This window comes from Eurytemora carolleeae, unplaced genomic scaffold, assembly GCF_000591075.1.
Source record: "Eurytemora carolleeae unplaced genomic scaffold, Eaff_2.0 scaffold38, whole genome shotgun sequence".
NCBI classification, from domain to species: Eukaryota; Metazoa; Arthropoda; class Copepoda; order Calanoida; family Temoridae; genus Eurytemora; species Eurytemora carolleeae.
In genome coordinates this window covers 47,858-71,707 of record NW_019396060.1, presented here as the reverse complement: position 1 = coordinate 71,707, position 23,850 = coordinate 47,858, and the positions used below count along the sequence as shown (strand labels likewise).

The window sequence follows — 23,850 nt, the reverse complement described above, 5'->3', positions numbered from 1 at the left end:
AGAAATTTATACTGTCCACACTGTAAACCTCTTGCTCTTTAAAAGTATAATTTGAAAATGGCAAGGATGGGTTTGCTCCGGGGTTCGCTGAAACTATGGAAAAGTGTCGAATAAACTGTGCAGAACACCTTGACCCGGGGAGTTAGTGCGAAAATATCATGAACCTGGCGCCAAGACAGAGCTAAAATTATTGCAAACTCAGGTTCAAGTTAGGTTTAGATAAAGATAAAAGTTCACATTTTTTGATAAAGTTCAGGTTTACTCGGATGGGGTTTAGATTTGGATATGACTCGATCTTGGGTTCAGATCTAAATTTGAAGATAACCATGAAAAAATTACTTTCTGAAGTGACACGAACAAAAAAAATACGCAATTCAGACCCAAGCATATTAGACATGGGAAGGTTTAAACAATTTCTCTTATTCCTGTAAAGAAAGGACCAGATGGAGCAGAACAGAACTCGAACAGAAACATTTTAATTCAGAATAGAATTAGAGATTTGATTTATACAACCAATAATAATTTATTGATTTTTTTTAAAGCATGGGTGAAAAATGAAAAAAAAATAATTATGAAAACCGATATTTCCCACATACTTCCTCCTCCCTTTAAATGGATAATGTTGACACTGCATGATTCCTCAATCAGCCACCGTGCTCTGCGTCGTTCAAGTCTCCAGCAGGAATAATACTCAAGAGAAAACTATTCCTAAGTTGATCGTAATATCTCAATACCTTTCCAGTCTCTTTATTCCGCAGAGAGAAGAGGAGTGGGTTATGAAAGATTTTAAATTAGTTTCTGGAGAAAGTATATGCATTCCTAAGGACCCGACATAATTAACCGAACAAGATCAAGATCTCTAAACATAAAATTGAAGTAAGTGTTGACGATAATGATGAAGATGACAAAAATAAATGAGTTTCTCTACGTCGTCTGCTGGGTTTTTGTTGTATCAATATCTGGTCGGGGACTAGTGATCCATTTAACTATAATAACCAGACCTAAACCAAAATACTCAAAAACAAACCAAAACTCGTCAATCACAATCAAACCTTCCAAAATATCAGTTTACCCTCTCTGGACTAAAATAATATCCTTGCTGCCTCAGAATTCATCAGACCTGTCGCCCCGGGGGCTGACAAACACTTTTCTGCATCCAGATTACAATTAGTTTAAATAGAGATAAAGCGATAGAGCGGAGCAAGGACAGGAGTCGTGACAAAATAATCTCGTCTGCGTTTATCAAACCTGGTTTTAGATTGAAACACTTAGTCGGGTTGATGCTGAGTTGATCTTGAGTGAAAGGCGGAGAAATGTCGTGATTCAACCTTAGCTACGATACTTAGATACACCGAAGTACTTTATCCAACACTAAAAGAAACTAAGGAGGAGACTGAGGAAAAAGAGGGTAAAAAATAGATGGATAAAAAAGTAGAAGAGAGAATAAGAGTAAATAGAGGGAGAGAGAAGATACAAGATATAGAGAAAAAAGAATGAAAAGAGAGATAATTTAGAGAAAATAAAAGGAAAAAAGAGAGAACAGATTAGTAGCAAAGAAGGAAAAGAAAGCAAGGGAAGAGAAGCAGAGAAGAGAAAGTTAAAAATTGCAGGAAGTAAGAAGACAGAAGGAGAAGGGAGAGATGTGAATGAAAAATAATAGAGAAGAATAGTTTAATATTACAAGATCAAGAAAACTCAAGTTGAACTAAAGATTTCTAACGATTATATTCAATCTTACTAATAATATATACAGAATAAAATATAAACCAACCTTGCAGGAAACCTTGGATATTTTAGATTGAAAATTACAGGGTTGAGTTTACTACTTGTGCGGTCCAGTAGGAAAATCAAGGCAGTATTTGAGGTTAAAGGATCTAGGAGGAGAAGTATTTAAGGTTAAAGGGTCTAGGAGGAGAAGTATTTAAGGTTAAAGGATCTAGGAGGAGAAGTATTTAAGGTTAAAGGATATCTAGGAGGAGAAGTATTTAAGGTTAAAGGATCTAGGAGGAGAAGTATTTAAGGTTAAAGGATATATGAGGAGAAGTATTTAAGGTTAAAGGATATAGGAGGAGAAGTATTTAAGGTTAAAGGATATAGGAGGAGAAGTATTTAAGGTTAATTGTTCTAGGAGTGCATGTATTTAAAGTAAAAGTATCTAGGAGTGGAATGTCAAGGTCAAAATTTTACTTTACTCCTTTCTTTTTCATTTGCAAAATGTATTAATTATTTACCCCCCTATCTATCTTTAAACCAGGATGTACAAGGCACTATTTTAAACATTCTATTTCCTGGTGTGGTCGGAGTGAGGTTTAGTATGAATTACATTTGTGTGATCTACTCAATTATTAACTCCTTGTCGTCATGAGCCAGGTAATCAGTTTTAAAAACAAAAACTGGTTTTAGGAAATCTAGTTTTTCATCTGAAAGTAGGTTTAATGCATCAAGAGTCTGGTTTAATCTAAAACTATTTTGTTCCTAAGTATATCTATTGTAAGGGTGTGTCTAGTTAAGAAAGAGCGTGGGTTGAGTTGAGGATGAAAACACTTGAATCTAACACCAGGATCCTGTATAAGAAACTGTGAAGCCCTGGCTTCTGTTTTCATATATATCTTCCCTAATCGTTACAAACCGAACCATTTAAATCTTTTATTAGATTTTTTCTTTAAAGAAGAAATTGAAAATAAGGCAAAAGTTTGAACGGGACAAAAATTATCAAAGACGGAAAAGAAAATGATTGAATGGGAAAAGAGTAAGAATGGTTGATAATAAGAAAGAAAAAAGAATGGATGAGAGAAGAGTGTGAAGAATGGATAAGAGAAGAGTAGAAGAATGGATGAGAGAAGATTAGAAGAATGGATGAGAGAAGAGTAGAAGAATGAATAAAAGAAGAATAAGAAGGAAGTATAAGGGAAGAGAAGAAGAATGGATCACAGTGAGTGAGAAGAACGGAAAAGAGTATTCTAGGGAGGAGAAGGACGGAAGATAACAAGGATGAGATGTAAGTTGGGTGGTCGGAGAAATGAACGCGAACTGTATGTATTGAGTAAGAAGTAACCATCAGATTGTATCCTCCTTGACGTTTATTATGAAATGCAACGAATTATACGATCATTTAAACCTGACACGAGACAAGCGAGTGTAAATATTTTCTTGAACTGAATGGATACAGAACATTTTTTAGCCCATACATTTTTTATCCCAAAGGTTTGGATTTGATTAAGTTAGAGAAATTTTCCGGAACCAATTGTTTGCTCTGCACTCAAAATCTTACATACTTAATTAAATCAATTTATCCGTTGGAACTTCACAGGTCAACCTTGACCTGATCAACCCTGAGCAGGGAGAATATCTAAACCTGAAACCGAACCCAACCTTCTAGATATACTCTCCCATAACCTTGAGATGAGGAAACCTAGGGATAAAGTGTCCACTAAACATATCTTCTTCTTCTTCTATAAATATCTTTAACCATCACATTCCATCACACTCAAGCTCATCCCGACCAAACGCAGGACATCAAAAGTAACAGACGAATAACAGACGAATAAGGGACTAATAACCAACGACTAACAGACGAAGTGAAGACTAATAACCGACGAATAACAGACAAACATTCCCTGTTAAGTATTAGAACGTGAACTAAACAAACAAACATCCCTCATTAACGTTGAAAACTGCATCTCTACTCCAAAACATTTTTTATGGAGTATGTATACTAGTGAGTGTCATGTAACCTGTAAACTGTATAAACTACATTGTATTTAAATATGTAAGTCTATGCCCCGAGACTTCGTGCATATAGTTATATAGGATGAAGAAGAATAATTAAAGGGAGTGTTCATGGAAAATGAAAGGGTGGTACAGGCTTACGGCGAAAAATAAGCCTATACCCCCTTTCATTTTTCGCAAACACTCACTTTAACTTTTGTTTCGGAAAAAAATATCATTGCCTCGTTTCTAAACCAATTTAAATATTCAGTATGGACTTCCATATTCATCCCTCTTAAAATTGTTCCGCACCTCTGAGTAAGACACCGACCAAGCCCCTGGAAACCTATAGATTGCAAATTGGTCGGAAGAAGAAAGGGTCCGTAAGTTTACTGCACTTCAGGATCAGAGTTTAGATTTTTTTAACATCATGAAACTTCAGAAATTTAAACCAGGTATCCTTGACAGAGAATCTTTATATCGTTTCAGACAGTTTTATCTGATCTTTTTGGGAAATTTCAAAAACTTCAAAAATTAGGGTTTAACATTTTTGTCTTTTTAACAATATATCAAGATTGAAATGATTTATCTAAACCAATATGCAAGGCTGGAAATAAAAGATTGTAGAAAATATTAATATAAACGAAGATTAGCACTTCTTGTATTAAAAGTTTGAGGGCTCCGGGCCAAGGGTTCTTAGTATAAATCATGATTAGAGAAAATTAAATAATTAATAAACTTCGTGAAAGTGTCGAGTGTAAGAACGGGGAGGTATGCCAGGGTTGACCCTAACCCTCAGATCAAGGATATTGATGTAGTGCTCGGTTTTAATACAAACCCAAACCCCGTTTTTAATTTTAAATAGACAAACATGTAGGGGCAAGCTTTGAATCTTTTGTTAAAATCAAATACAATATCCTAATAAAGAGACATAAACAATTTATGGAAAGGTATCGTAATCATAAAGAATAAGATCAGTCCAAGAATTCATAAACCTATTCTAAATATACTCCCATTATTAAAGTCCTGCTCATGACTAATATATTTGTAGTTACGACCTTAAATGGCAATGTGGAGCATTTTACTCTGTGTACAGATGCCATCCATAAGTTATACCCGTTCTGGTTTATGCAAACCTAATACCCCCCCCCCTCCCCTCCCCTACTAGGCTGATACAACCCCTCTCCTCCACACTGGATACTTTCTATCCTATCTTCACATTTGCATAGTGCAAGATTAAGTATGTGCGGAGGGGAGAATATGATTTTGAAACCTCTCTCCTCTAATGAGCGGGTGCACTGCCAATTTAACTTTATAATGATTTCTCCAAGTAGGCAGAGGAACTGCCTGTTCTTGCCTGACCTGCAATAAATCAAACCCTGCTCAGCACATTCTCATAATTATGTTTGAAAATCCATTATTATTTATTGGATGTGAACGAAGTGTGGATATTGCTCCTGAATAGTTAAACCTAATATATTTTTATTTTTGTCTGTTTATTCTGAATGTATGCGCTCTAGATGAGAAACCTATCTACAGAAGTGCTGTGAGCACTTGGCAAGCGTTGTAATGGAAGTAAATGACTTGTCATTTCCTAGTATGTATGTTATGTACACCGTGTGAGTGTGGTGTGTATAAGACTGAATAGAATGGCGAGTGAGTGTTTGTGTGTAAAAACCTGAATTAGGAATGACGTGTGAGTGTGGTGTGTATAAGACTGAATAGAATGGCGTGTGAGTGTGGTTTGTATAAGTCTGATTGAAATGGCGTGTGAGTGTGGTGTGTATAAGACTGATTTGAATGACGTGTAAGTATAATATGAAAAGAACTGAATGGAACGGCGTGTGAGTGTGGTGTGTATCGAATTGAATGGAATGGCGTGTGAGTGTTTTGTGTAAAAAATTGAATGGAACGGCGTGTGAGTGTGGTGTGTAACGAACTGAATGGAATCACCCCCTCAAATTGTATCTTGGCTGTTGAATATTTAACACCCTCTCTCTCCCACACTATTGAATTATATTAATACGATGCGCCAACTTTCTCCAAAACCGTCCCAACCTTGTCCAACTCCAAATATATATCATCCCGTCAACACATATCATTATCATTATCTGGAATATTTTTACAATCCTCATTCTTTACAAGATTAGTTTCCAGGGTTTGATATTCTTCAATGCTCCAAACTAATGGATGATTACAAAACTATTTAATGTAATCAATTCTCTCTCTCCAATCCTTCATATAAACGGCCGGTTTGTGGCGCCTGGAGTTAATGTAAATATACTGGATCGTGATCGACCAATATATTGGTGTATCCTGACCTCTGGATTTAAATCCGAGATAAACCTAATAAATTGATATTTAATGGGAACTAATCCTTGAGAAAACCTTCCAATTTCAGGATATTATTTCAATTCTAATTGGATGCTTTAGAAAACATTCTTGGCTTAAAAGAGAGACATAAATACCAACAGAAAATATTCTTTCAATCCGTCGTTTTTGCATTCCTGTAGAATTGAAGAGAATGAAAAAGAAAATGCCCAAATCCACGATGCCAGGTTTCCTTTTACAGCCAAGTTAAGCTAATCTTTATTCTACTCTCAATCTCTAGACTAATCCTGCTAAATAAATACCTCGGATAAATCATCCCGCTAAAAAGCGTCTAACCTGACAGCTTGTGATTTACAGCGCCGGAATCCGGGATAAAAAGTGTGATATAAACCCTAGTTATCACGAGAACAGATATCTTAACTAACCTAGAAATATATACAGGACAGGACAGGACAGGAAAGAACTCAATTAAGGACGTGTACCAGTTTAATCTCAATCCTAATAGAAGATCCATGTGTGAAACCAGGAGAGGAATGTTTGTATGCCTGTCAAATCTGGTTCTGATTTAATTTGATAATTTGAATTTAATTCTGATATGGATATGATTGTTGGATCCGTGATTACATCTTCAACCCATTATTATTTGAACCTGGAGATACACATACTCATAATATGTCACTCCTCTTCTAGAAGAGAAGGGTTTACGTTGAGTTTACAGAGAGATAAAACATCAAACATTGTTGAGAAACAATGGAGAAAAGAATGTTGACATGATTTATTATGATATATTGTATATGTTTATGGTTGTTTGGTTGTACGTATATTGACTGTATTTACATGTCTGTAAGAATGATGAATGACGTGAATGCCGGGACCAATATATTCGAGTCTTGAGTACCTTCTCCGTCTTAACTTTATCTCTAGATACATGTAATGGTGTAACCAAATCCCTAGTTTTAGAACTAAAAATACAGAGGATTAAATTTTTTAAAGGGACTGTTAATGTAATTTCAAGTGAGCCTCTAATTAAAGAGTTGATTCACAGCAGTACTATTTAAACTTTATTCCCAGCAAGAATGATGGTTTCACTATAAAATTGACTTGCAGATTTATGCCGCAGGAACAAAGAAGGAAATTAACAGAACTCAAAACTTTTCATCAAAAAAGAACAATTATATTTTCCTCAAGGGCTAAAGGGTACCGTTGTGAATCAGAAATTTACATCTTTCAATATAGGGTCACTTCACAGTCCCTTGGAATAAGATTTCTACTGTTTATATATAATTAAAATATTTTGAATATTTCCTCACCGTTTCTACGGATTAGATCCAGGTGTTAGGTTTAACATGAAGGATTAGAAGAGCTCAAGGATGGTTGGAAAGATCTAAGATAGGATCAGAGAAACCTGGGGCTCAACACACTAATATTATATCCAGATCTTATCCTAGAGCTCCGGCAGCTATCCTGCACTACTCTCAAAACTATCTGTTAATTGGAGATTGGAAAATCTGTTGAAATGTCCTAATGAATCTACTCAACTAAATATCTCGGATCCTTATCTTTGAAAATTATCTTTCATAACTAATCCTGACCACTTAAAAATGTCATAATATCCTTCATAATTGTAACACTAATTTTTTGTGCAATACTTCTAAAGTTAAAAAAAAAACAGTTTAAAAACCAGATCCTTTATTCATTAGCTCAAGGATATCGTTAATACAAGAAGAAAGTATAGAAAATTTCAAGCTTAAACATTAAATTTGTTTCGTAGCTTCACCGCCAAAATTATTTAATCAACATTATGTAAATACACATTCTAGAACCCCTTTCATTTGATGCTTCTCAGGTTGAGAGTACTGATAATACAGATCAGTACTGAGATTAGTACCCGGAGATATCAACCTAACCCTGGAGCTCTCATCTCAGGGTAGAAAGTGCATTGACATGAATTATTGTGGCTCTCCTGAGCTGGATTAGTAATAGATCAATACTGTATAGAAATTCTAAACATAAGAACTAAATCTGGACACATTGATTTATTAACATAACAAAATATGTCTCGAAACATAATCAAACTTTTTGATACATCTGTAGGAACAATTATTTACCATACATCGTACAGTTTACTATGCACATACAATGTACAGTGTACTGTACACATACGATGTACAGTTCACTGTAAATATCGCTATGTAATTTTTATGTAAGCTATTCGTTGTACAACAGTTTATTTTGTATAAAAAGAACAGTACAAACTAAGCAATGAGAAGGGCACAGGCTTCAATCTGTATTCTGTATTCTGTACACCATCAGGACGATAAAAGTGTACTAATAGTTTAAAATACAGACAGTACATTGTACTGCTCTCACTGATTGATGTCAATAACTAGCCGAGGTGGATAGTTGAAGAAAATGCAGTTTCTACTGCCAATACGAGGATATAATCATTCTTTAAGATAAATACACTTCAAAATATCCCCGGCACTACTTTCAAACCCGGTTGATTACATCCACTTGGGATCCAGGGCGATTACTGGTTAGGGTTATCTACAGATATCCAGGGTGGTAAGGTGATCCCCGGGTATATTGGGTGATCAGGGTGATCCCTTGTTTACAGGGGGATCAGAATTATCCCTTGTTATACAGGGTGATCAGGGGGTTCCTTGTTACACAGGGTGATCAGGATGATCCTCTGGTATACAGGGTGATCAGGATGATCCCCTGGTATACAGGGTGATCAGGATGATCCCCTGGTATACAGAGTGATCAGGATGATCCCCTGGTATACAGGGTGATCAGGATGATCCCCTGGTATACAGGGTGATCAAGTGACAACTTCCCAAATGAGCAATTTTCCATGCGGCAACTTCTCAAGTATGTCTTAGCCGCAGCGCTCGTCCCTCATCCTGTTCTAGCCGCGGCGCTCGGGCCCCTATCCCTTGGTATACAGGTATCTGAATGATCCCTGGTATACAGGGTGATAAGAATGATCCCCTTGTATGCAGGGTGATCAGTTTGATCCCGAAAAGTCATCATTGAGCCAGCATCAGTTCAATAAAAATAAGATTTACAGTCTACCATCTTAATATGGTATCTCTCTATAACTATGCCTTAAACTAAAACAAATAACCATGAATAATAGGGCAATTAAATCCAGTCCATGCGTGAGATACCTAAGGATGATGTTACGCATTGGATGCTTTAGAAAACATTCTTGGCTTAAAAGAGAGACATAAATACCAACAGAAAATATTCTTTCAAGACTGATTTTTTTTACCAAATTTGAATTGAAAAATCAAAAAAAATTATTAAATGTTAAATGAATTTAAGTTTTGTTGTGAAAGATATATCCGGAAATATTAAAACAAGGTAGACCTGAGTTCTATATTGATGTTGAACCGTGAAACCGAGTCTGCGGTTTCACACTAATTATTATTAAATTCGGTAAACAAGATTGGGAGTTTTTTCAACTTTATACAATTTTAGTTTTTTAAAGAATATTTCAATATTCCCCTACGTTTTTTAATTTTCTCTTGCATTTCCCCCCTACTCCCTACTCCCCTTCGCTTCTTCTAAACTCCCANACGTACAGCCTCAGTTTTACGATAGGTTGCATGGTCCCTGGGTCAGTTTGCATAAACGTCCAAGGCCAATAAAACAGTTTTCTTAATAAACCCGGAATTCCAGCTGTATATCGGTATACACTACTATAATAACACAATTGAATTAAACCTTTAATCCTACAAATCCAACACACCACATGACTTCCCATGGTTTTAGAAAAATGTTTAAATTTTTAATAATTGGATCAAAAATATAGGTTTCACCAAATTTTTTATTTATCTTTATATATAATTATTTCATAAAATTTATTGTTTTAGATCGAAAAAACTCTTGGACTCTATTGTTAAGTGTAATAACACATTAGTCAAGTTAAGAATAGTTATAGTATATATATTATATATGTATTTATAGCATTAAACTGGTTAAATATATGCATATCTTTCCAATTAAGTCAAGTTAGTTTTCCATTTCGTCGATATAATGACTTTTTAATGTAAATTTGTAACCTTCTTTTCATTTCCAGTTTTAATCAACATTTAATCCTCCGCCCCCCCCCCCCCCCCCCCCCCCCCCCCGCCCCCGCGCAACAAATGCTAGCCTTCACTTTCACTCTTTTTCTTTAACCAGTGACCAACCCCAGAAACCACCAATATTTTACACTCAAAGCTAAACACTCCCGCACTCAAGTTTCAACTCACATACAACAAACACACACCCAAATCTAAACACTCAAATAGTTAACCCAAAACACACATTAATCCATCTTACAGACCACCCTTATCCCTTATTTTACACTTAACTCCAAACACTCATCTATAACTCATACACTCAACCTTAAACACACTTTTAACACATACACTTTAATACTCGCTGATTTAACCTTAAACACACGTTTAAGATTGTAAAAACCCAACCTAAAACCAATAACACAGCTCCAGGTCCAAGGTTCAGACTGGACCATGATGCTCCAGGTCCAAGGTTTAGACTGGACTCTGATGAGAAAATATTGACAGATCTCACAATAATGTTTTCTTTAGATTTCTTTATCCGGACTTTATAAACACTTCAGATGAAACAGCTCAAGGTTCAAAACTAGAAAATCTTTTCAACCAAACATTGGACAATTTGGAGCAATTCTTGGGCGTTCTTCGTTAAAGTAATTTTATATTTTGAAAATCATAGATATCCAATTAAAGTTAATCTGCTCCTTGTTTGAAAAGAGAAAAGTTTGCTCTCTAGATTCCGTGAATTTACTTAAACCCATAAAATGTATGTAATGAGAGCTTAGGTTTGATTAATCTTTATCTCCTGTTTATTACGGAGAGAACACCCAAGTATTACATAGTATAACCTCCCATAAATGTCATCCAAACCTGTCATAAATAAAAGATGAAATATCTCATCATTTTACCTCTAGTTTGCCCTCATTTAGAGTAGGATAATAAAACGTGGTCTGAATCTAAAAGAGCGTACGGAGAAATGAGTTTAGGGTTTCTTATCCTTCGCTGAAATGCTCAGGGTCCAACTTTGAGTACAAACAAATCTAAGCCCAACCTAGGCATCAAAACCAAGGATTTCTGGGCAATCCTTTGAACCAACGATATCAACTTTTTGCGAGGATAAAGAGTTGAGGAAAAAGATTAAGCTTGCTTGAATATGCTGAGGGGGTGGGGTGGAGCCTTCAACAAGAAGAAACTGCTTGAGGGAAGGATGGAGAAAATAATAAATTGTAAAGATATTATATAAATGACCTGGATGATGGACTTGAGTTGGTGGCAGATATTGCTAGATGTGTGGGTGAGCTGGGTTAGGAGTTTTCAAATCTTTACTTTTCATTAATACATACACCCTGATCATCATGATTTATAAAGACTCAGGATAAAACCGTCCTTGGAATTTGTATGAATGGATAAAAACTAGATTCTGATTAGGTCAACCTAATTCTCCCTCTACTTCCCTCCTACTATGCTTCTCTACTCTGCTTCCCTACTCATACACTCCACTTCTTCTCGGCTCCTATTCTCACTTCTACTCTGCTCCCCTGCTCATATACTCAACTTCTTCTCTGCTCCTATTCTAACTTCTACTCTGCTCCCCTGCTAATATACTCCACTTCTTCTCTGCTCCTATTCTCACTTCTACTCTGCTCCCCTACTCATATACTTCACTTCTTCTCTGCTCCTATTTTCATTTTCTACTCTACTCCCCTGCTCATATACTTCACTTCTCCTCTGCTCCGCTTCTCTCTGCGTTCCTATGCTCCACTTCTTCTCTGCTCCCCTGCTCATATATTCCACTTCTACTCTGCTACCCTGCTCCTATACTCCACTTCTTCTCTGCTCCCCTGCTTCACTTCTCTTCTGCTCTTATGCTCACCTCCTTCTTTGCTCCCCTGCTCCACTTCTCTTCTGCTCTTATGCTCCCCTGCTCCTTTGCTCACATACTTTTCGGCTCTCTTGTACTCCTCTACTTTTTTACTCTCTTTCCTTTCTGCTTCCCTAACCCTATACATTTCAGCTCCCCTACTTCCGCTTCTCTGCTCCCTTGCTCATATGTTCCCTTACTCTCCAGCTCCTATTCTTCTATACTCCCTTACTCCCTGTTCCAATTTTCCTCTGCTTACTTGCTCCTCTACTCTTCTGGTCAAAATGATATATCGTAAGATTGTGTCAAAGATTTCACAGCTCACTGGCGCCTCCTACGGGCACTAAAAAGGTCTGAACCTCCTTACTTGGAGAATATTGGATCAGAAATATGGAGGGGGCGAAGGAAGAAACTCATCTCCACTTTTTCCGAAATTCTTAAAATTATTCAATTTAATTTAATTCTCAATTTAATATTCATTTAGCTTGGATACATTTATTAGTAAGATATCAGTCTGACATTTTCAGCTCATTTAAAATATATAAGAATTTTTAATCTTCTTCTCATTTGCTCGCGGATCAATTTTATAGACCCGAGGCGTTGATCATTATACAGCTTTATCCAAGGTGAAATTTTGAACCTAAGAAAGACAGAAACTTATTTTAAATATTTTTAAAAATCACGCTTTTTGCATTATTTACTAGAAGGAGATATTTTAACCCAGAAATGGGTTGGATAAGAATTGTTTAGTCATCTGATGGATGATGCTCATGGTGGGAGGAGATACACACAACTCCAGGGTCAGGTTGGACCCTGATTCATCTCTTTATCTCAATCAATGAAGATTTATCGGGTTAAATATCTTAGATCAGGTTTCTCAACTGAATCTGATAAGAAAACTAATTTTGTATCTAAAAGATCGTGCTGCCCCTGCTCCCACCGCTATATCTACCAATTAGAACAAAATTGCTGTCTTCTCCAAATGTTCCAACTTTCAAAGATTTCACGTAGCTTGTTTGGGTGAACATATTGTTAGCCATTTAGATCATAGAAGCAGTGGAAAAAGTTCAAAGTAATATTCGAATACACTCATAATAAAAGCTACTTAATTCTACAAATATATTGTAAATATATTAATAAAAAAGTTTGCAAAGGATGTGCAAAAATACCCATGCACAGCCTTCATAAAGTTCATAAGGGTATAAAAGTTCCATCAAGATTCTAAATTCTTATGCTCAGTTTTTGCCTGCTAGGAATGCGAGTCAAGGGTTCACAAATAAATCAGCGCCCATTTAGGAACAATAGCGTGCACAGCGCGCGTTGCAAATTGTATATTATTCTTGAATGTCATCTGAAGTGGTTTCTATACTTTGCGTACTGGGCAGTCCAGCCTTGAATTAATTAATGATTTACTAAAGATAGAAAGATTAAACTAGAGAATATCCTAGAGCCTGGACCCTGGAGGCTAGAAGCAGGACCTGGAGACTAGTCTGGAGCCTAAACCCTAGAGGAAAGAAGCAGGACCTGGAGACTTGTCTGGAGCCTAAACCCTAGGGGTAGGAGCAGGACCTGGAGACTAGTCTGGAGCCTAAACCCTGAAGGGTAGAAGCAGGACCTGGAGACTAGTCTGGAGCTAACCCCTGGAGGGTAGAAGTAGGACCTGAAGACCAGTCTGGAGCTAACCCCTGGAGGGTAGAAGCAGGACCTGGAGACTAGTCTGGAGCTAACCCCTGGAGGGTAGAAGCAGGACCTGAAGACCAGTCTGGAGCCTAAACACTGGAGTGTCCTGTAGACTAGTTGACCTAAGAGATAAAATATCCTTTAGTTTAAACCAAGATTGTCCAGGATAAAGAAATATTTTCTCACGAAATTAACTAATTAGAAAGTAGACAATGTCCAAAGTATATTCAGTAGATTTACATGATTCGATCAGAATAAGGTGGGCAGGGGGCGGGGGGATACTCAAAAAGGTATGGAGGGGGGTTACAATGAGACATGTAAAACGTTATGAAGACAGGGGGCTCATTTCGATAAAAAAAACATTTATTTAAAGTTCTGTGAATTACGAGTTTTCCAGATGTCCCTGTAGGTAGGATGACAAGGAGAACCAGTAGAATAGGATTAAATCAGGATCCTAGGACGGTAACTAGCTGAAAAATGTTTAAATCGTTTAACTACAATAGGAGACAGGTTAGCTGAGATTCGATACGGGATCTAACTCATAAATTTTAAAATTAGGTTGAATTCAACTAAAGAACTCTTTAAGTTGGAGAAAAATAAAAAAGTGGAAAATGAAAATAATCCAGACTGAAACTTGTTAGTTTAGAGATAAGACTNCCGACACAACCAAACCAAACTTCAAATCAGAGCCAACCTTCTACAAGTAAAACCAATACCAGCTCCAGATACAACATGTTAATGAGAAACCTAACCTTGAATACTTTAAGCGATAATTAACCTCAGTCTCTTAAATAATATCTGTATAGTGTATACCCCCGGGTAATTGATTTCAGAAGATTTTCATAAATCATCGTGAAATTGTTTTCTGTTGAACTGAAAGAAAATTTCAAGAATCCAGTTCTCCGTGAAAAATGATCCATTTCCTTCAAGTGACCTTTAACAAGAAGAAAAGATTTGTCATCCCTGCGTGTCTCCACCTTTATTTTAGATAATAACTGGGGTCTAGGGGTGGTTTACTGGTTTATATGAGAGGGGGGAGAGTATCGTGAGCGGAGCTCGTGTGTACGTATCCGTTCTTATCCTTGCATGCCAAACTGCAGTAAAACTATACAGAGGGACGTGAAGGAGGAGGAAGAGGAGTAACTGAAACCAAACAAAATACTTGTGCACCTCTTGGGCGGAGATCTATGGAATCTTAAAGGTTATCATAAATAATTCGACAAAGGAATTGAGTCTTTGCTACAAACTCAAAACTACTAATTCCTATATCTGACAGTGTAAACCTTTGATATTTCAAACCTATATAATTTGACCTAACATAATTATTGTTTGAAATGTCTAGAGTCTACGACTTCGGGTTGCAAAGATATAGGGACTTGAAAATCAGAATTTGTGAGACTCAATTCCTTTAGTGATTCTTGCAAAAGAAGACAATGTAAACCTTGTTGGTCAATGATTTGAAAAGGAGGTTCGGGCGGGTTTACATGACCACATAGAGAGGGTGGGGCGGAGAATCATGATTACAATGCATGAAGGAAGGATGTCTACGGAATCTAAAGAAATGGTGAAATTACCGTGGTAAGATGAGTGAGAAGGAAGGAGGGAGAGAAGGGTGAGGGGGAGTGCGAGGGGAGGAACCTAGATTGCAATCTCAAACTCGTAATGTAAGGTTGAAAGACATAGTAGGCATTCAAACTGAACATTTCTACCAGTTTACAGCTTAAATATACAGAAAGGGCAGGAGGCTAGGGAAATACAAGAAGGGACTGGATAGAGGTTTGGGAAAACTGGATAATGGGGGGAGTGGGGGTTGGAGGGACTGGATAGAGGTTTATGAAAACTGGATAATTGGGGAGTTTGGAAGGACTGAAATACGTTCGGAAGGTCTGAATTTTGGTGTATATGAGAGGGATAGGAAGGGGTTGAGGAATGGGAGGTGAAGGGGAGGGGAGAAATATGGCCTGTTTAATCATGAATCTCATGTATTGGTATCACTTGACCCAGAGAGAGGATTACAAGGAACTATTTAGATTTCTCCGCTTGGTCCAAGAGAGGCAAATACACACTTGGTGCAAAACCTTGCACGCTTTTTAAATAATAGGCGCGAAGCATTGTCTACTTGCGAATGCGAATAATAAATATTTGCATAGTGTAAATATCATTGCATATTTTCTAGGTATGGCTGGAAGTAAGAAAAGGGCGGATGGACGGAATCTTTTATATGTAAAAGCGCGGAACATAGAATTGTGAACGTTATTAATCAAATGTATGAATCCACAATTTGTAGCATTTAGTATGTTATGTATGTCGGATGATTGAAATTACATCAAACTTCAATATTCCTATTGACGGCTGATTTAAAGGGATTATATACGCATGTATGAGTAGATTGCGTGAGCTGGGAAGAATGCGTAAATGCGAATATTTTACCAAATATTGAATATACGATAGCGTGCTAATACGCGTTAAAGTCGCTAGAGAAAAGTGACCTCAACAGCCAACAGCAAGTTATAATATTAAACTGTACAAGGCATACTAACAGACGTCAAATCGAAATATTTTTTAGAAAATTAAACGTTTTCTGTTGAAGTCAGACATTTTAAATGCATAAACCACGCCGGCCCAATATAGATAAAAGAAAGTTGTGTGAATTGTTGTATACAATGTAACCTGCATATATCTGATTAACCTGGAATAATAGTCTAGGGTAATATGCATAAAGATAATAGTATCTTTATAAACCCATATATTCATTCATTCATTCATTCATTCATTCTTTTAATCCCTCTCAAGGCTTAATTGCATTAATCTTCAAATAGCTATCTCAATCGTTAAACAATATTTTATGTGAAAAAAATCTAGAATTAGATGTACACGCATATCTATAAAAATGCTAGATTTATGTATTTGCAATTAACAAGATTGAATTCAACTGGATATCTAGACTGGTGTAGATCTAGGATAAGTTTAGACAAGGTTGGATTGCATGGAACCTGGAGTAGAGTTGAAGAATGTTCTGCTCAAGGACGTATACTCGGGTCCGGGATTTTTCCCCAGCATATGTTTATGCATAGATCAAGCCATGCAGGGCTCTCAGCTCAACGCGCAAAATCAACCAAATCTACAGATAGAAATTTAGCAGCACGTTGCATTGCTGACTAAACCAGGGGCCGGGTATCGAGGGGGGGGGGGCCTGTGGGGCATTTCTTGTGAATTTGTCAAGATTTGTCAAGACGGGGAAAATTTCTAGAGGGGAAAATGGTCAAAATATTTTGACTTGATAATTAAAATTTTACACATTTTGCCGAAGGCAGGGGTTGGTGGGGTGTCACGACAGTCCGAGGAAAGTTATTATAAGGGATAACATAATAGTTTTATGAGCCTTAATTGGCCCCCTCGGTTTCTAAAGTGTAAAAACTCTTAGTAGACCTGGAGTCCTAGCTCAAGGTTAAAGTAAAAGCACTGTAGTTTTGCTAGAGCTCCTAGAGCTTGTACAGCTGCTGACTTTAATTAGCTCTAAACGAGTCCCAACTCTATATATGGATAGAGAGGATAAGAAGTTGGGTTTAGACGTGTATACTTCACTAGTGTGATGTTAGATTCCATTATTTTTATTTGATCAACATAAACATACAAACAATACTTAAACCAAGCATCCATTGTTCCCCATTTTTCCTTCTGAAAACCATCATTAAGTTTTTAAAAATTTCTCGACAAAAACGTGGAACCTCGTTCCTTCTCCCCCCTTCCAACCTTAGAGTCAAACTTTTATGGTTTTAACCCTCTTGGAGATTTAAGTTTACAACATCCTTAGCTCCAGTAATAAACTGTAACTACTATGTTTCATTGCCAGATTATATAATTAGTTAACCCCTCATTACAAGATTAAACGTTACAAAGATTGTTACATCAACAATTAAAGGGGTTGGGGGTTGGAGGGGTGTTAACGAAGAATAAGGAAAATGATTTTGCGATAGAGGAGGGGGAGGGGAGAGATTAATAAAAACTTCAAAATTTAACAGGATAATAATGTATAGACACACTCTGCCCACAGTGACAAGTAAAATCATTTTAACACTTATTTATGTTTGACACTTTTCAAAGAAATCATTTCAAACAAAAAGAAAAATGAATCGACAATATTTCAATCTTATTTCCAGTCAGAGCTTATATGTACTCAACTAAGACTTTATGTCAAACCTTATATAATCGGATAAAGAACTTACAAATAACGAAGGAAACTTGATCTAAAAACCAATCAGAGAATTTAGATTTCGAATAATCCTGAGAGATTAGTTGAGGTTCAAGTTCTTTAACTGAATGCTAATACAGGAAGCATGGTTGGATGGACAGATTAGGATAAACTAGGAAAACTAGGACAAAATAAACTGTCCAACATCAACCCAAGCCGCTGAGCTCTGTCCGAAAGATTAGAATGTTTCTAATTTTGTCTGGCGAAATAAGTTCATCTGGGTGGATGTTTTGCACTGGGTTGGTTCACTTTAGTTTCTTCTCTTCTCTGGGATCAGATAAACTTGAGTATGAGCAATGATAAAAGAAGGATGGAAAAACTCTCTCAGGGATAAGATTAAACCTTGCTGCGGGTAGAATTCATCAAGTGTATATCTCAGCTCATCTGAGAGGATCCATCCAGAAGGATTAAAGGATTATCAGAACCTTGATGTACAGATTTAATTCATCTTATCTTCTCGAAGGATAATATGGAAACCAACCCCATTGCGTCAAAGAAATGATCGTGCATCAACCTGACGCTTCGTGACGCCCCACTTGTCCAGGCCTGGGTCCAACTTTTCTGTAAGATTCTCCCAGCCCCGTGGAATATATTTGAGAGCTAATCTATAACAAGGACGGATCTGATGGACATGGGAACAAAATATTCATTATTCACTAAAAACCTCCGCAACCTGCAACAAGGATCGGAGTAATTACTATTTGATCCCAACCTTGCAATTTTAAGATTTGAAACCTTGGGTAAATTAATTAAAATAAATCTTCTGCCTATAAGAATGGTAGGATAAGAGCCGGGGGACAAGGAGACGAATCTTATACCAGCTTCCTGTAATTACGCAAGGAACTGCACACACCGACATCATTCAACTATTTATTCATTCATTCATTTATTCTTACAGTTACCTATTCATTATTCATCCAGATATTCATCCTTGTTTCTGTTTTATTTATTCAAAAATCTAAACTTTCTTTATTCCTCCCGTTCCTGAAAAACTAACATTTATAAAAAAATCGTTTTATTCGTCAATTCATCCATATAAAAACATTCCGTCCAATTTTGTATCCCAAGGTTGCCTACACACCCTGATTATGTTCCTGGTTCGACTGATCTATGTTAAGATAATTATTATCAATTTCCCCCCTCAAGCCAGGGCAGGGATATATCTAAAGAATAAATTGATTTCGTTTTCTATACTATGCAATAGAGTACAATAGAAATTCATTATATAATCCATTTATTCTTCCTGCTTAGTTTAAATCCAACCTTAGCTATAAACACCCCCTCAGCACCCACGCACTCACCCGTATTTAAAAAGTTAAACCCATAAATGTCCAGATGTATCATAATTATCACCGGGAAAATAGGTGAAAATATTTCCCAGTCTGAGCTGAGGTTCACATTAAATTTTGTATCTCTTGGATATTATGTTCATGACTGTAATTAAGTATTTTCATCGTTTAATGTTCTAATAAAACTATAAAATGTCTGCTGACAAATCAAGGTTTTATTTTAGATATAATTTAATATTTTGAAAAACGGTCAGTGGGTTTCTGAGCTCTCGGAGCCGGGATCAATCCTTTCTATCAACACAACCCAAAGAGCCTCCTGTGTATCTTGACAAAAATAAATGTATTTAAACAAGAGACAGAAAGACAGATAGAATATCTTTCAATACAAGAGACGCAAAGACAGGATACCTTTATAAAAAAGAGACGGAAAGATAGAAAGAAAAACAAGATATGGAAGTAAGGATAATATTTCTTTTTTTAAAACAAGAGACTGAAGGACAGCTAGTTTATCATTTAAATCACGAGACAGAAAGCTAAATGATTTAAAGGTCTCAGCTCCCAAAAAAATATCTATGAGAATTTTGCCAATTACTTCTTAAAAACCATAGCTAAGAACAAGTGCTTTATTGTGCTAATGTAAAGGGCTACACAAAGCATAATTGTAAGAGCGGTAAAATCAAAGCCCGAAGGTGTTGCAACACGTCAAAGTCGTTCCTGGCTTAAGAATTGATGAGCCTTTTCATAAGTAGGCTGAATCTATGTGTTAAGGACAGATAGGATATATTAAAAAAACAAGAGACAGAATGACAGATATATTTTAAAAACACGAGACAGAAAGACAGATGGGATATTTATGAAATATTTTCGAAATGACAGATATATTTTAAATACACAAATATCCTAGAATCCCTGTCCTGTCTGAACTCTCAACTACCATCCTATCCTATTCAACCGGACTAAATATTCGGACAATGAATAATGAAACTGTTCTCCTATATCTATTCCTACCTTGAGTAAAGTGAAAAGGTTCTATGCCGGTCGGAATGTTGGATATGTAAATGTATGCAGTATGACTTGAAGGAAAGCACTGCCCATGTACAATATTCAAACTTCTTTAAATAATTCAATTCAGCAGATACAATTCACGCCTTCAGTTAGAACTTCCATATAATATTCATTTTAGCCACTTTTTGCTCCTTAAAGGGAGTGTACGCAAAATTCGATGCAATCAACTAGTTTATGACAACTAATATTTTCCATCGGAGATTTATTTCAATTTAAAAATTTAAAAGTCTGGTTTTTTAAAAATTTGCCACACAACACTGATAAAATCTTGAATCAATATATATCTGGTTTATAAGTTTATAAACTTAAATTTCCTCTCCGAGCCTATTGTCAAGCTAACAGTGGATACTCGACACTAACTTGGCTCTGGATAAATGAGTGTATGGAGTGTATGTTTCTATATGGATAAGGAGAGAACCAGGAGAACCAGGCTCAAATGATTGATACATCTGATTTACCAAGAATTTCACATAAATTAAACATTCAAGCCAAAAAAGGACACTTTTACATTTACAATAAGATTGTATAAAGTTTATTGATGCTTAACAAAAAAATGGCTGATGCTGTAGGTATTCAAACCCAACAATTTGCATTGTATTCTACAAGACAAAAAATATTATGAGCAATGAAAAATGTTTGTAGTATTCTCCAAGTGGACATAAACCAACTGTGTTTAATAATGAAGTACTGATATGTATGGATGATAAGGTTTGAGATAAAGGTGATACGAACCCTGCTAGTTTACTAACTATCAAACCCCGCAATTTGCATCCAAGGAATGAGAAAATACCACTTTATAAGAACTGCATAAGTGTTTATTAAAGAGAGAGTAGAATAAACAGGTTTCAGGATTGTTTAAACCTTTAAACCAATTAATTTAAGGATTAACCCGAGGAGAAGGGAGTTGGAGTCACTCAGGTTCAAGTTTAAGTTAAACCAGACAACGGTGCACATGTATTTCTAAATAATGTAATTGTGTTGCCTGAATTGGGAGTAGTCCAGGGAAAGGTTTAATATTTCTCCCAGGATCGGAGTAATCAGTCACATATTCTCACCTATTAGGCTCAAATCTTTCTCAGATATGAATTATGATTGGAATATTTGAAAACGCTATTTGTCAAATTATACGTTTTTTTCAGGTAAAATGTGAAAAATCACAATTGAAACAATCATTTTCTAAAGAAAAATGCGAAAAACTTGTGATCAAATACAGAGATTCCTATTAAAAGAAATGAGAAAGGATCAAGGGAAAAACAGAAGTTGCAATTTTATATTTAAATATTCAGGCTTCAAAGGAATAGAGTCTTTGCCACAAACTCAAATTTTCTAATCACTATATCAAAATCTGAAAAAATAAACTTTAAAATATTTTAAACTTAGATTATTTAATCTAAAAGAATTTATAATTTTGAAATAGCTAAGGTCTACGACGTCGGGTTGTACAGATATTGGAAAATCTGAAATTGTTGCAAAGGCTGTGAGAAGATTATCTTAATAGAATCTAAATATACAAATACATTGCACCATGTTATCAAAAGATCCCATATTTATTGTAAAAGGGCGGAACCTCAGATAAGTTTTCTACAAACAACTCACGAATGATAATAAAATCTCCAACCCTGATTTTAGAATATTTTCCTTTAATCCATAAGTTTTAAAGACAAGAGTGATAATCAGATTTCAAAATCAATTTAATTTTTCATTAAACCCGAAAGATGTGACTGTAAAATTTGATCTGTTAAAAGATGTGAGGAATGTGCGGTGAATATAAAAGGAAATGCAATATGTACATAATTTGAAGGGGAAATGATTTAGATAAAAATTGAGCCGATGAATATGTTTCGAAACAATAAATCCATTTGAAACCAAATTCTCAGCAGTTTTTCTACCGATCCAGTGTAATCAGATGATCTCAGTTCCGACGTCTAACTACAAATGATTTCCTGCCGTAAACCAGATTAACTTTTTACCACACATTTGTAACCTTTCCGCGATGAATTAGGAGTTTATAAATTATTATTATCATGATTTTTGTAATAAGGGTGGATAGTGTGAAGAAAGATGAGCATTTTGACCTTCTCTTCCAAGATTGTAAAAATTCTTTTTTCTTTAACTTGGAAAAAAGCAAGTTAAAGGTGACCTAACTACTTTTTTCGACAAAGAAGGTATTTACAGAAATAAACGTTGCCTTACCAACCCCTTAAGTGTGTATAGTAGAACGAAGAGATAGAGAAAAATCACACAAACCTCACGTGAAGTCACAGGTCCGTCTCTGTGGACGGTCTGGTCGGAACTGAGAGTTTCGTCTAGCATCTACCATTCACTTTCCTCCCACAGTGAAACCAAGAGTTTTGGGCGCCCCCGGTTCCTCGGCCAAACCTCACAACTCAGGAGTAGTTTCAGGGTTATACAGGATACAAATATACCCAGGACCTGGAGAACCAGGAACAAGGCGGGGTAGTCCGAGTAGGTCGAGGTGTTTCTGTTGGCAGGGTCCGAGTAGGTCGAGGTGTTCCTGGTGGCAGGGTCCGAATAGGTCGAGGTGTTCCTGGTGGCAGGGTTCGGATAGGTCTAAGTGTTCCTGGTGACAGGGTTCAAGAAGGTCGAGGTGTTCCTGATGGCAGGGTTCGAGTAGGTCGAGGTGTTTCTGGTGGCAGGGTTCGAGTAGGTCGAGGTGTTCCTGGTAGCAGTGTTCGAATAGGTCGAGGTGTTCCTGGTGGCAGGGTTCGAATTGGTCGAGGTGTTCCTGGTGGCAGGGTTCAGGAATAATCCAAAAAAGAAATGGAGAGTTTTTAAATGTTTCTTAACATTGAAGTACATTGCAGTATATTTTATACTTTGATTCCTTTTGTTTTTATCAGACCTAATCAATGTTCAGGAATATAATTTTGTTTTTATCAGATCTAATCAATGTTTAGGAATATAATTTTGTTTTTATCAGTTCTAATCAATTTTTAGGAATATAATTTTGTTTTTATTTAGTTATTTTTAGCTGTTTTTAACCACAATGAAAATATGAGCCAAGAATTTCTGCAAATCATATCAAGGCCTGAAGGAAAAAAATTTAAATACGCGACTGGGGGAGTGGATGATGGAAAGGGGGGATTGGGGGAGATGAATGATATGCAGGGTGTCTAAAAAACGGGGAATAAGGGTTTTCAGTCTCGTTTGTAATCGGATTTTCAAGATTGAGACCATTTTTAAAATCTACGTACAATTTACGATAAGCCCAACTTTAGGCTTGTAAATTTAAAAATGACAATTTTAAAGACTTCTAAAGTTTTCTACTGGATTGAGTAATTTTGTAAAAATAAGATAATTTTTTATACTAGGGTGTACAGACTTGCTTGTAATTGGAATTTCAATACTGAGAGCATTTTTGATATCTACGTACAATTACCGATTCAATGAGGCCAATTTTAGGCTTGTTGATTTAAAAATAACAATTTCATAGGCTACTAAAGTGGCCAACTGGAGCGAAGTAAAAAGTAAAAGATAATCTCCATTTGCATAATTTTGTATTCAATGTTACGTTACAGTTTATTACAGTACAATTGTTATTTTTAGATCTACAAGCCTAAAATTGAGCAGTGAATC

General features: G+C 36.2%; 1 protein-coding gene across 1 annotated transcript in view; it reads right to left on the bottom strand.

The window, feature by feature from the left end:
- LOC111708371 (uncharacterized) overlaps nt 1–22,577 on the bottom strand; it is a gene marked incomplete at its 3' end in the record, with an annotated part of 40,533 nt that extends 17,956 nt beyond the window's left edge. Inside the window, 1 exon segment of the mRNA XM_023481716.1 lies at nt 22,501–22,577.
- Nucleotides 22,578–23,850: the final 1,273 nt, after the last annotated feature.